The sequence below is a fragment of the Pinus tabuliformis genome, chromosome X, assembly GCF_031772625.1.
Source record: "Pinus tabuliformis cultivar Carrire ecotype Pingquan chromosome X, CPIR1, whole genome shotgun sequence".
Lineage (NCBI taxonomy): Eukaryota > Viridiplantae > Streptophyta > Pinopsida > Pinales > Pinaceae > Pinus > Pinus tabuliformis.
The window spans coordinates 914073169-914087573 of NC_142308.1; positions in this window are offsets into that span (position 1 = coordinate 914073169).

Genomic DNA, 14405 nt, shown 5'->3' on the forward strand with positions numbered 1-14405 from the left:
TTATGTTAACCCACATGTATATGCCCCTTGGACAAAGTGAACTAGCGTATACTTCTTAAACAACTCTCTTTCTTCAATCTCTAGAGTCTGATGTGTAATCCTTTGCTATTAACTTATTGCACTGTGAACTATCATCTATGTGAGTTTCCATCAAGGACAACACCTGTATCATAATGCCAACAATCTCCCCCTTTGGACTTGACGGCAACAACAACACAAAGACACTCTCCCCCTTTGACATCAAGCGCAAAGGATGGAACAAGATATTCTCCCCCTTTGATATACATTATGATGTCCATGGTCCCCCTGAGTACATGCTGAATTCTCTAATTAAGCTCCCCCTTTGTACATGCTAAGATGCACTAAACCGTCCATGCTCCCCCTGAGCACATGCAAAGTTTGCAAAAATATTTTCCAAAAGAATAACATGACTCTATGTGAGCATGACCTTCCTATCACCAATGACTCATACATACATCAATCTCCCAACCAAGTGGGGATACATCAATTTTGACTCATCCACCTAACCAAGTGGGGATATACCAATAGATTATACATGATTGAAATATAGGAATTATTACATCATCCTTCCCATGCATAGTGTGGTTGTATCATAGGTCTTTACATGACCTTTACATCAAGTGATATACATGACACTTTTAACAAGGATTAACAATATAAACAAGACCATGATATTCATCAGTAACTATCATACACCATATATGATTTGCACCATAAGTATCTTTCAGCAGCATCAAGATCAACAACCTGTATATGTCCATCATCAAGAGAGTCACCTGAATGAAACAAATATGTGGATCAAGCAATATAAGTAGCATCATGTACCAAGTTCTTTTAATATAATGCCAACAATGTACTATTAGAAACATATGCTCCTCCTGAACCTGTGCCAACTATTTACTGTCAGATCTGATCATTGCAATATCAGTAAGAATCATTAATGCATCATCATCAACCAATTATTCATCAACTTATGAACAGATTATGAGGGCCAAAAACACTTCCACATATCATCAATAGACTGTAACCATCATCAATCAGAACATAATAGATAATTGATAATTGACTAAACCATATCAGACCCCTTTTTCTGAGTCTGCCCCACTTCGTTTTCCTCAAACCAACATATACGCGATTATGCAGCTTCGAACTTGCATATATACATGACTTGTCTTCATGAAAACTATGTATGATATTTAGAACACTGAAGTTTCACACTTTCAGCTCCCCTTGAGTCTTTTATGTTTGTATACTATGCTATGCCACATCTTTCTAACTGTACTTCCTTCTTCTTCCATACCTTGGAGTGTGATGATGTTTTCTCCTTTTGGTATGTTGGCCGAAATTTGCTCCTGCTTTCTTTTGCTATGTGCCCAAACTTGTTACAAGTATAACATCTTATGTGTTTCATATTCCCTCTATAGCAGTCAATGGCTTTGTGACCAAACATATTGCAAGAAAAATAATATCCCTTAAATTACCTGGAAGCTAATGATCTTCTGTGTGACAGTGATTAGCTTGAACCATTCTACTTCTGCATCTGGCTGCAACATGTCCAAAATTATGACGTACAAAACATTCAACATTATTCATCAGAGGAAATAACTGACTATCACTTCCATAGTTAGGAGAAAATGATTTTCTTTAAAGACTTTCTTTCCTTGGTTGTTGATGGGGTTGACCTCTTATCTCATTGTTGAGTGTTATAGACATTTTTGTGCCTTACAGCTATAAGCATGAAATGTCCATAAACCAAGGGATCCTAAGTCCCTAAAAGTGTTGTTCCAGCTCCTAAAGAAACAAGGTCAACAAATTACAGCTTCTCCCAGAAGTTCTCCACCAGAAACTGCTCAAAACTAGTCAAAACAGGATCATTTCAAGTGCTACACTAGCTAGGTGCGTTGCAACGCACTTGAATGCACTACCAGGGTGCGTTGAGTGGGAAATGACAAATGGCAGAGTCATTCAACGAGGTGGAGAGACAATGGAAGCTTCCAGAATCTTCTCCAATGACACTTGCCTCACTGAATTCGACCAGTGATGAGTAAGAGGCTCTCAATCTCCAAGTGGAAGCAAGAACTGATAGAGAGAATCCACTAATCAATTCATGAGCTGACTCATCCTCTTTGCATACATCTATATATGGATCCCTCACCAAGAGATCCGGAGGCTGGAATTTTGTACATTGCAGAGAATTGCTGTTGGTTTTGTGATAGATATCAGAGTATTGGGTGATTTATGCTTTGTTGGAGGTGAAGAAGGGATTCTATGCTGGGAGGTTGATGCTGGATCAGGAATCATCGGTTGTAACTCCTCCTGGATATTCTTGTTTTATCAATAAAACTACTTGAGTTTCTCCTACATGCTTGTATATCTGATGTGTGTTATATTTGTATGTTTAGCTTAAATCTGATCCTAAGCTTTTTATGAACATAAATCTATGTCTTTGTGTAATTTCTCTCTTCTGTGATCTTGCAGGAACTTGGTGACGCTGGGCAAGTGAGGGAACGGATAGCTGGGAGCTGCCAGAGAGAAGAGAGATTGGATCAAAGGACTAGCGCAAGACACAGGTCGGTTCATCTTAATCATCTTCATTTATAGTTCATAAAGGAGCATACAAGAGTAGTTTTCCCTATTTGTTTCTAAGGTCTCTGTCACAACCCAGTGGGATAGGGTCATTCTGAATAGACACTTTTCCCGAAAACAAAATGGTGACTCCGCTGGGGAACGTGTCTAGTTATTTTGTTTGTGTTTCTATTGTTGTTCATCTCATAAACTTAAGAGTAACAAATCGAACTGCATTTTCCATTTACAAATGCAAAGTAGACATCTGCTACTCTAGTCCATTCACTAGGCCTGTTTATGATCTGAACAGTTGACTCACAAATGATCTGATTACCCTTTGTGATAGCTCTTAAACCTCTTGTAAATCAACCCTCTGATTGTGCACTATTGATTGCTTTTACCCGGCCAAAAACCATAGATTAAACTGCAAACCGTGACCCAGAACCCAGAGAGAATTCTCGTTTCTACTTCAGCGCAGGCTCTGTGAAGAGACTCTGCATTTCAGCGCAGTTCCCGAGAGGGCTACCTGCGTTGCAATTTAGTTTCTCTGTGTAGCAGGTGCGTTGATCAGCCTAGCCCTGCCTAGCTGAGGTTCTTTGCTCACTTTTTCCACTTTTGCCTCTGATTTTTGCAGCCTGTGATCAGTGTGTTTGTCTGTTTAAATGCCCCTTTTCTTTGCCTTAATTCTGCCTCAGTTGTATAAAAGAAACTGTATTTGTTTTGTGTGTTTGTTACGTCATTTACAGTTTCCCATTGCAAAAGTAAACTAGTCATATTGTCGTCCTTAGATCTAGATCTGTCGTAAATGTCGTTTTTGATCTTAGGAGAGAGTTTATTTGCTGTTGACAGTTGATTACGCTTTTACTTTTGCCTTTGGTTTGAATTTGTGAATTTCTAGTGTCGAAACAAGTGTTTACTTCAAAATCATGAAGTGTCGTAATCGTCTCTACCTTTTGATTTCGAAAAGAAGCTTGTTTGTGTTTTTCACTTGAAATCGAATTCAAATTTGTACAACAACTTTCTTTTTAGGCATCAATATTAAGAAAGTGAAAAACAAATACATGCACAAGTGCATTTGCATATTGACAGTTTGTATGGCTTGATTTAGGAAAAGTGCATTTACACTGTGCTCTTTGCTCTTTGAGAAAAGATTGTGTCTTTCTTTTCCCCTTGTAGCTAGGATTTTCATTGCTGAAAAGAGATAAAAGCTTGCTTATCATCTTTAGATTGCATTTTAGGAATTACATCTACATCTCGTGGTGAACCCAAAAGGCAAACTTCATAAGAAAGATCAACCTAAAATAAATTCAATGAACTTAACAACGCTTTGTAACTTAACGCACAACATCTAGAGGTCTAGGCTAGAGACGTATTCCGGCGTCGTAAAGCCTGGTAACTGTTGTCCTCACTGATGGTTGGGTGATTCCTCCACTTTGAGATGATAAGTGCCAGTATGGACTTGTGCTCCCACGTACCGTCGAGTATATATTGGGAGACCCCTATAGGCATAAAACCTTTATCCATAGGAAGCCGTGTCGGCCGCCCTACTGATCGCAACGCACCGAACACAACATTCGGGAAGATTGACTGTCGTACCCTAAAAAGTATTCTGCGGTTTTGCGATTGGTTTGGCACTCCCTCTACCTAGACCTCCAGAGCAGTCCGTTTCGTTCCTTTTCAGACTCCCTAAAAAGGAAAAGGACTGAGTTATCTTTGTTGTTAGACTCGTTAAAAAGATTAATAGCGACAAACTTGTCTTTAGACGAGAACGAGTTTCACTATCGCTAGGCTCGTTAAAACATAACGATGGGTTTGCCCGAAGGGAAAATTATAGAACAAGCATATGTTATCCTCCTCAAGCTTGACAAAAATAAAGAGGTACTGGTCAGAAATGACTGGGGAAAAAATTGGGAAGAAAACTCAAAGAAACTTTATTAGTAGCAAGTCGCTCTTGAACATGACACTTCCACTCCGTGCCAGAGTCGGGTTGGGTTGTTTCATTCACCGGTCACATCACCATGGTCACGCCATACCATCAACATTTGGGGTAAATGCTACCGATCCATCACATAAGTGTCGCTGACATGTTCAAGAGAAGTCACCCGTGTCCCATCCACTACCATACATTATACTTCATTCTTTCATGACCGCCACCCTGAACCGTATATCACCAGATCGTTTTCACCTCCATCAAAATCATTTGCTCCGTTCCGTGTCATCGATGTGGGATTCATTAAGGCCCTCCTTTAACGGATCGCTTCTTGTCGACATCAGCTCATTATCCAAGAAGTTGATCTAGGAACACCCCTCCAGTACTTTGAAGCTTGCATGCCTCAATGGCAAGTTTCTCACTTCCGGCGACAGGTATACATCAATGACCTTCGACCGAAAGATTTTGCGTGGTATTCGACGCTGAGTCCTTTATTCACACCACGTGAATTGTACTGCAGTACCTTGAGGGTCATTATCATTATCGGTGATTCCTCTCGCGCTTGTTAACAGTTTACATCATTGACTGGTAATCAAGCGATGTCTTTCCATGTTCGACATCAAAACATTTCTCACATGGATCGACTTGTACTTAGAGTGAATATCGGACGAGATTGAAGACCCCGGATCTAGTTTCATCCATCCGGGCTGCGATATATATTCAGGAAAAATAAAGACATTGAAATGTACAGCATTGCAGCACAGATAATCATCCTACCAAAAGGATGATGACTTCATCAGAATCATCAGTCTACCATCAGACGATTGTCTGTCCTATGTACATGAAAATGAATTTATAAAGCTGAGCATGGGAATGCCCGCCTCAGCTAGATCATGAAAACAGTATGAAGATAATGTATTGTATCGTATCTTATTACAGGTCTCCTCCCCAGCATCAGAAGAACTTCGGACCCTCCTAATAAAGCATTTCACCCAATAAATGGCCTCATACTTTAGGGGGCAACTGTTATAGACATTTTTGTGCCTTACAGCTATAAGCATGAAATGTCCATAAACCAAGGGATCCTAAGTCCCTAAAAGTGTTGTTCCAGCTCCTAAAGAAACAAGGTCAACAAATTACAGCTTCTCCCAGAAGTTCTCCACCAGAAACTGCTCAAAACTAGTCAAAACAGGATCATTTCAAGTGCTACACTGGCTAGGTGTGTTGCAACACACTTGAATGCACTACCAGGGTGCGTTGAGCGGGAAATGACAAATGGCAGAGTCATTCAACGAGGTGGAGAGACAATGGAAGCTTCCAGAATCTTCTCCAATGACACTTGCCTCACTGAATTTGACCAGTGATGAGTAAGAGGCTCTCAGTCTCCAAGTGGAAGCAAGAACTGACAGAGAGAAGCCACTAATCAATTCATGAGCTGACTCATCCTCTTTGCATACATCTATATATGGATCCCTCACCAAGAGATCCGGAGGCTGGAATTTTGTACATTGCAGAGAATTGATGTTGGTTTTGTGATAGATATCAGAGTATTGGGTGATTTATGCTTTGTTGGAGGTGAAGAAGAGATTCTATGCTGGGAGGTTGATGCTGGATCAGGAATCATCGGTTGTAACTCCTCCTGGATCTTCTTGTTTTATCAATAAAACTACTTGAGTTTCTCCTACATGCTTGTATATCTGATGTGTGTTATATTTGTATGTTTAGTTTAAATCTGATCCTAAGCTTTTTATGAACATAAATCTATGTCTTTGTGTAGTTTCTCTCTTCTGTGAACTTGCAGGAACTTGGTGACGCTAGGCAAGTGAGGGAACGGATAGCTGGGAGCTACCAAAGAGAAGAGAGATTGGATCAAAGGACTAGCGCAAGACACAGGTCGGTTCATCTTAATCATCTTCGTTTATAGTTCATAAAGGAGCATACAAGAGTAGTTTTCCCTGTTTGTTTCTGAGGTCTATGTCACAACCCAGTGGGATAGGGTCGTTCTGAATAGACACTTTTCCCGAAAACATTGAGCATTTTAGATTTTGCATTAGAGTTCCTTGCCTCATCTTTTGAGCTAGATTCACCTTCATGAAAACCAAGATTAGTCTTGATGGTAGGAGACCTTTGACTACTAAGAATATTATCCAAAATCTCAGTACTATCTTGAAATCGTAACAGTTTATCCTTTTCTTCTAATTTACCTTTTAAGATATTTACCTCAACTTGATATTGCTCTTCCTCTTCTAGATATTGCTTCTTCATGATTCCTTCAGCCTTTCTTCCTTCTTCCACTTGTTTCCTTAATTTGAGAATCTCGTTTTTTTATTATTCATCTTCTTGAGGTAGTTCTTCATTCTGCTTGTTTGAATTGTCAGGATCTTCTTTTAGAGAGATGATCTTAGCTTCAAGGCTTTCATAGTAACTGGACCTATCTTTAAGTCTCTTGATTGTTGTACTTTTTTCATTTACTTCATTTCTTAATGATGTCACTTCATCCTGTAGCTTTTGACAATGATATTCATTTTCCTTGTACTGCTTCCTTACTTTGTTTCCTTCCTCCAGCTAAGCTTTTAATCTGGTAACTTCTTCTTTGAAGGAACACTCCCTTTTGTTAAATAGATCTTGTTGATCTATGATTTTATCTGTGATTCTTTTAACTTCTTCCTCTTTGTTTCTTTCATGATCACTTTCAATATCTTCAACATTGCTTGAACAGAGAAAAGTATCACTAGAAGACCAAAAATTTATACCTGATGATTCTTTTAATTGTTCATGTTCAATCTGAGGTGATTATGAATCTGAATACTTGCTTCCACCTAACAGCCAATTGTCTCTCCTGCTGTCACTTTTCCTTTGAGATGTCTTCTTTCTCTGAGGTGCTTTCTTCTTTAGCTTCTTTCCCATTGTTTCTATGGATCTCCTTCAAGTGATCAAGCTTCTGCAAAAGGACCTGCTCTGATTCCAATTGTTGGGAATAATATTGAGAGGGGGAGCGGGTGAATCAATATTTACAAATCAATAACTTTTTCATTTCCATAATCACATTTATATATGCTACTTCAGTGAAGGGAACTTGCATGTACACGCAACTGTTTTTAAAGCAACCATCGTATATCCAAAAAATTTATGATTCAATTAATTCATCATATGTTGATATTTAATTATTGCATCAGTACTTCATTAACCATATAAATAGTAGCCATGTGCAGTAATAACAGAATAAACCATCACACATAAGCAAGACCCATGAACATTAAGATTTAAGGTGGAAACCCAATGCGGGACAAAAACCACTTGCTGTTGTCTTCTTTTAATATAAGAAAAACCTGTTTACAATATTGTAATAGTGCAGACTCATACCAGTATGCAGGCACCCACCCGCAGAAGGCTACAGCTTTCTCTCGTTCTCCAGCTTCTACTGGAAGGGAGATACAACCCTCTAGCTCTTGTACTAGCCGATCCGTTTACTAGTACGTAGGCGCCAGCCTACAGAAGACTCCAACCTTCAGTCATTTTCTAGCTGCTACTGGAAGGGATATCCAACCCTCTTGCTCTTGTACTGTCCGATATGTTTACCACTACATAGGCGTCAACCTACGAAAGGCTACGACCTTCTCTCTTCCTCCAAGGACCACGTTTCATAAATTTTCAGACTAGATACTCCTGGAACACAACACTACACTCTGAAGGTCATGTTTCATCAAATTTTCATACTGGACCCATCAACAGGATTTAAGCTCAAAATCAATCACCACTGCAATACAACCAATCACTGAAAACCCATCATCACTGAAGCAAATCACAATCAATCAATCTGAAGATTCAGAACACTATCACTAAAACACAGAACAGAATCCAGAACTCTGTATCAACAACCAAAACCAACTACAACTTCAAACATCATATTTCATAATGTATACACTACTTAGATGTGCCGAACCAGTGTGTATACATGATTTTACCAAAGCGAACCACTGTATAGATCTGCAAATACTAAGTTAAAACTTCACAACCATTCCAGGCTTTAGTCATACCCAGGTCATAACATTTATAGAATAAAACATGTGTTAGTATTCAGATCTAGACAATCCATGATCAAACCACATGATGATAATTCATTTCAGGCCTTATGATCCCGATCCATCATCCATCATCAACCACATAGGTGCATCCTTAGTTTAGATCAAGCAAAGCATCAGAAACCCATAAGATATTCAGTACTTGCACCCTTATCTATTTGATCTTCTCCTCCTTATATAGTTTTAGGACTTTCTCAATACCTTAGAACAAAACCACTTAGGACCAATACCTCAGACCAAATACCTCGGACAAATACCTCAGACCAAATACCTCGGACCAATACCTTGGACCAAAACCTTCATTTTCCATCCCATACGCGCTTTTCCTTCTGTGAAGGTGTGTGCATACATATACACCCTTTTTTTTCTGTTAACCTACATGTATAGACCCCTTGGACAAAGTGAACTAGTGTATACTTCTTAAACCACTCTCTTTCTTCAATCTCTGGAGTCTGATTTGTAATCCTTTGCTATTAACCTGTTGCACTGTGAACTGTCATCTATGTGAGTTGCCATCAAGGAAAACACCTGTATCATAATGCCAACACTTTTTGGGGTATTTGATTTGTAAACTATAAATAAGAGCTTGGAGAATGCAATAAGGTTCCAATTTTCTGAAAAGAAGAAGATTGTTACACTACTGTAGGGGTCATATCCTTGAAGGAAATTGAAGGTTTTGGACTATTATTCAAGAGATATATTACTGGTCCAAAAATTTCATGCTAAAATGAAATATTTTGAGATTTTATGTACTCGAAAAGCTTTCATCAAACCTGCAACTTGTGTAGACTATTGTCCGAGTTAAATACTAACTAATGGCCTTCATTTTAATTCAATTTTAGTTCAATTATTGATCCAGATAAGTATTTGATATTGGGTGTTGCATTGTTGTAAATTTCATTTAATTATATGCTTATTTAAAGCATTGGAAAACTATATTTTCATGATGCATATGAATGATATAAAAGTTGAGACATTGAATTCAAATAGATAATGAATTCAAATAGATATACATATCATAACTGACACCTATTTAATAGTTTCATGACACATTTATATTTGTTTTAATCACGATTGTAATATGAGAACCATTTCCTTAATCCAATTATACTACAGATTTTGAATTCATTCCATTTGAATTTAAATGTATGTACAACAGAGATATGATAACTATTTATCAAATAGTTGTATGTGCATATTTATTTGAATAAGTAGTAGATCTTGGAACTATTTCCTAGCATATTAAATCCATTTTATTCTAAATTCAAGTTGGTCCATATGCTATTTTTTCTCGCTCTTGCTTGGGAAGAGATGTATATATTTTCCTGTTCAAGATAGATTGGGATGTACTTTTTCTCCTTGCATCTTAGATTAATTTGCATTTTCATTTAGGAAGTCTTAGCAGAATTCTCTTTTCATAAGAGAAATCTCATTGGAGGCTTAGCTAAGCCCTTATTTTAGCTTAAGCACTGCTTTCTTGCAAGCATACTGCAAGAGGGTAAGTGTGATGTCTCTTCTTGTTGATAGAAATTACAAATATCACAAGTCAGCAAGGAGAATGAGGGGTAACTAAGCCCATTTTAACTAGTAAGAACCACCATCCCAAATGGATAAGGGCCTAATTGGGGCCCTGACTGAGTGATCTACAAAATGTTGATTATGTTCAATTTTGGCCATCAACAACACCATAGTAACTCACTTACCTCTCTGATTTCAATCACAGGGCTTCACCCAAATTCCACATGGAATATTTCTTAGTTCTAGGAAATCAAATCCACTATGCAGGTGGTTTCATAGTTGTCTTTTCATAGCAAGCACTGTAGGGGTTTGCAGTCCACTGTATAGGTGGATAATAACTCTTTCTGTACAAAGGTTTAGATTTCCCTATCCAAGTGGTTCATCATCCCTGCAACAAGCAACAAGTAGTTCAATAGCCATACAATAAGAACTAAATGGTTTAAAATCCATACAAAAAGCACCAAGTGGTTTAACAACCATATAAAAAGTACCACAGTGATTCATTCATCCACTAAGATTCCCACTACGCACATAGGCTTAGACAAAGAATCAAGTGGCCTAAAAATCACATCATTCCTAGGAATCTCACCTAAAATCAAATAGCACTAGGCTCAGTCACATCCCAACAGTAGTCCTTCTTGTTTTCACTCCCTAGTTGTGCCTACATTCCACTAGACACTTCTTCACTCTCTCCTTTGCTTGCATTATTTTTTTTCTCCAACCTCCTTCTTTTTTGTCACCTTCGCCATTGACTCCTCTCTTTTCTTCCTAAGGTAGCAACTCTTCTTGCCTCAATCCATGAGGGGGATGGGTACAGGCATAGTCCTCTACCTATATGACCAATCCCATCTCATAACTCTTATTAGTACTAGTGGATGAGTTGGTCAAGAAGGGTGTTAGGGAGTTTAATGTGTTGGCTATGATCTATTGAAAACATACAACAGACCCTCCCCCTCAGGATTTTTATCCATATGTCCCCTCCTCTAGTGAGCCACCAATTAATTTCACATTAATTTTCATGTGTTTAAATCAATTTTGTTGGACAATTGTGAACTCCACATTGGTGCTTACATAGTTACATTTACATATATGGGGCGAAATGAAAAGTTTTTGTTAATATAATAAATAAAAGGATATGTATAGGAGAGTCAAGAAGGAAGGAAACTTAGAGAAAAAGAGCTTCGATAGACAAGAGGACAAAAACTCCTATTAGGATGAGGATGAGAAACCTTTTTATGAAGAGAGAACAAATGATTTCATGCTCGTGGATATAGAAATCCAAGATGAAAGGAAATATGACTATAAATTAGATGAAGAATAATCTGTGGGAGATATAGAAGGAGAACTAGTCAGTTGCTTAGAAGAAATACATAGGCTTAGGAAGAAAAATAATAAGCAGAAAGAGTTGTTGATGAAATATGAAAAAGAAAGGGATGAAACTAGAGACATATTTTCTTCTTCTAAAGGTGGAGTTGGAGGAAGCCAAGAATATTAAAGACATTCTTTTAGAATAGTTGAAAGAGAAAGGGAAGGAATGTGAGAAGATAGAGGAAGAATTTGTCTCTATTAGAAAATAATTAAAAAATACCCAAGCTCATCTCAACCAGAATCTAATATTGTTAAAGAATCCAATAAATTATATAAATTAGGTAAGTGTTCAGATATCTCCCCTCATTAAAATTGGTCTCGGTGATGGAGGAGAGACATGCACCAAGAGAGTTGAATGCAAAGAAACTAACAACTATATTGAAGTTCTCAAAGGACATAATGGCCATAAAAATGAAAATAATTGATCAACCACAATAGTAATAAAGAAGAGCAAATGGAAGTAAGGAATTTGAGGAGAGCATTGACAGAAATTAGTAGAAACAAAGGAATGAAACCCATAGAAATTCAAACAATCATGAAAGTGACTTAAAAAATAAGCAGAGGCATAATCCAAACAATCAATAAGTAATCATAAGAACTTTCCCTTAAATGCCATCTAATTCCAAGTATCAAAATATATTTTATGGGTATTGTTATTCATGCATAAATTTTGGTCATAAGGTTGTCCATTGTAGAGCATATCTCAAAGATAATTATTTTAGAAATGAATATTGCCAGCCCTTAAAGAATAAGGGAAACAAATTTGCAAATCCTCATAGGAAAATTTCAAGAAGAGATAATCCTTTTGCTCCTTTATTAGATCATGTCGAATGTTATAAGTATCACAATTTTGGGCATGAGGCAGTTAAATGTAGAGAACATAGAATAAAATAATACCAGTGGAAAAAGAAAGTGCAAGAATGCATAACATGGAAAATGAAAAGAGATGAATAAAAATAAGAATGTGGCATTGTCTTATATGCTCGAACCAAGGTATCCATTGGTATGTGGACAACATATGCTCCAAACATATCACTAGTGATAAGAGTAAATTATTGTAGGCTAAGAGAAGATAATATGGGAAGTGTTACCTTTGGTAATGATGCTCCAAGAAAAATCATTGGCAAAGGCATAGTTAGATTAGATAATGGAAGAGGCAAGGCTCAAAAAGTTCTTTTGTGGATGGAATCAAAAAAAATTTGTTGATGTGAGTCAGACATGTGACCAAGGGTATGATGTTACTTTTCACTCCAAAGGTTGTGAGATAAAGACGACAAACATAGGGAAGGTAGTAGCAAAGGAGATGAGAACTCCAAGTAATGTGTACATACTCAATGACGAAAATCAGAAGTGTTGTTTGGGGAAGTTTGATGAGAATTGGTTGTGGCACAAAAGGTTGGGATAGTTTAACATTGATCATATAGTGAAACACAACAAAAATAAAGTATAAGGGACTTGCCAAAGATTTAAAATCCAAGCAATAAAATTTGAAAATCAAATCAAATTGGTAAACAAGTTTGAGCACCCTTCAATGCTAAGGAAAAATCATCAACTAGGCCTCTACAACTCATTCATACAAACTTATGTGTATATTCAAGAACTAAAAACCCAAGTGGAGAATGATATTCTATGATGATTATTGTTGATTATACTAGTACAACTTGGGTTGCATTTTTAAAGGAGAAATATGAAGCATTTGATAAGTTCAAAGTCTTCAAAGCCCTTAATCAAAACTAAACCAATTCTAAATTGAAATTCCTAAGGTCTAACAGAGGTGGGACTTTTAACTCAAGATATTTTGATAAATTTTGTGAAGAACCTAGAATAAGAAGACAGTTATCAACTGCAAACATCCCATAAAAAAATGGTGTGATGGGGAGGCAAAACATATCAATACACCAAACACCTTTTGGGTTGAATTTATTCATACAATAAATCATATTTTAATTAAAGCACACCTCAGGCCAAATAATGACAAGTCTCCCTATGATTTGTGGTATGGAAAACTATCCTCCATCAAGAACTTCAAAGTTTTTGAAAGTAAGTGCTACATCAATAATAATGATGACAATTGGGGTAAGTTTGATGTCAGAGTTGATGAAGGCATATTTATAGGATATTCAACTACAAGAAAAGGCTATAGATGCTATAACAAAAAATTATGTAAGATTGTTGACCTCATTGATGTGAAGTTGGATGAATCTTTACCTCTCAAAGAGAGGTAGCCAAGATATGTTAGTTAGGCTGATCAAATCAATAGTGAGTATGAGCATGAAAATAATGAGGAATCAAAAGAGGAGGAAGAAGAAGATATAACATTCTCTCATTTAAAAGCTCCTTCAAGGTATGTACAAAAGAATCACCTTGAAAATCAAATTATTGGTGATAAGGAAGCAGTAGTTCAAACTAGAAGAAAGTTGATAGGTATTTCTATTCATGCACATATTATCATTCTATCTATGATTGAAACCAAAATATTCTCAAACAAGTCAAGGTAAGCATTGGGTAAATTCCATGAATGAGGAATTAGATTAGATTGAGAAAAATCAGACTTGGGAATTAGTTCCAAGACCAATAAATAAAAATTTCATTGGCACAAAATGGGTTTTTAGGAACAAGTTAAATGAGGATGGACAAGTTATAATGAACAAGGCAATATTAGTGTACAAAGGGTATGCTCAGGTTGAAGGAGTATAATTTGAAGAAACTTTTGCTCCTATTGCTAGATTAGAGGCGATAATAGTGTTTTTAGCATTTTCCTATCACAAGAAATTCAAAGTCTATTAAATGGATGTAAATTCAACTTTTCTATATGGAGAAATTGAAGAGGAAGTATATTTAAAGCTACCTGAAGGGTTTAGGTTTCCATATTATCTAGATGATGAATGTAAACTCAAAAAAGCCTTGTACCAAATAAAGTA